This window comes from Penaeus monodon, chromosome 31, assembly GCF_015228065.2.
Source record: "Penaeus monodon isolate SGIC_2016 chromosome 31, NSTDA_Pmon_1, whole genome shotgun sequence".
In the NCBI taxonomy this organism is placed as follows: Eukaryota; Metazoa; Arthropoda; class Malacostraca; order Decapoda; family Penaeidae; genus Penaeus; species Penaeus monodon.
The window spans coordinates 5,387,101-5,387,501 of NC_051416.1; positions in this window are offsets into that span (position 1 = coordinate 5,387,101).

The following is a 401-nucleotide window of genomic DNA, read 5'->3' on the forward strand; positions in this document are numbered from 1 at the left end:
ATACCCCCAAAGTATACGCGAATTCGGTCACCCAATCTATCTAGAGTTAATAATACCTATCTATAATAAGAATAGAATTGAAATTCACACAGGGTTCGCACTTCTGAAGGTACTGGTACAGTAGCCATTTCGAAACTATTAAAGTTTTATGTTCATAAGTCTCGAGCATTAAAAGTTCGAAAACTTTGATCATACTTCCAAAATAATATCAAGGATATGATGATACCTTTTTCCTTAAACCGTAAAAAAGGGAGAGAAGCTGAAGAAAAAGAGTAAGAAAGAGGTAGCTTTCTACCAAACTTCGCAGACAATATATTGCATACGAAATATCTCACGGACTTTGGCGATTTTATTTTCTGAGGATATATATTTTTCCTGTTCCGCTTCAGGGTATTGTCTTT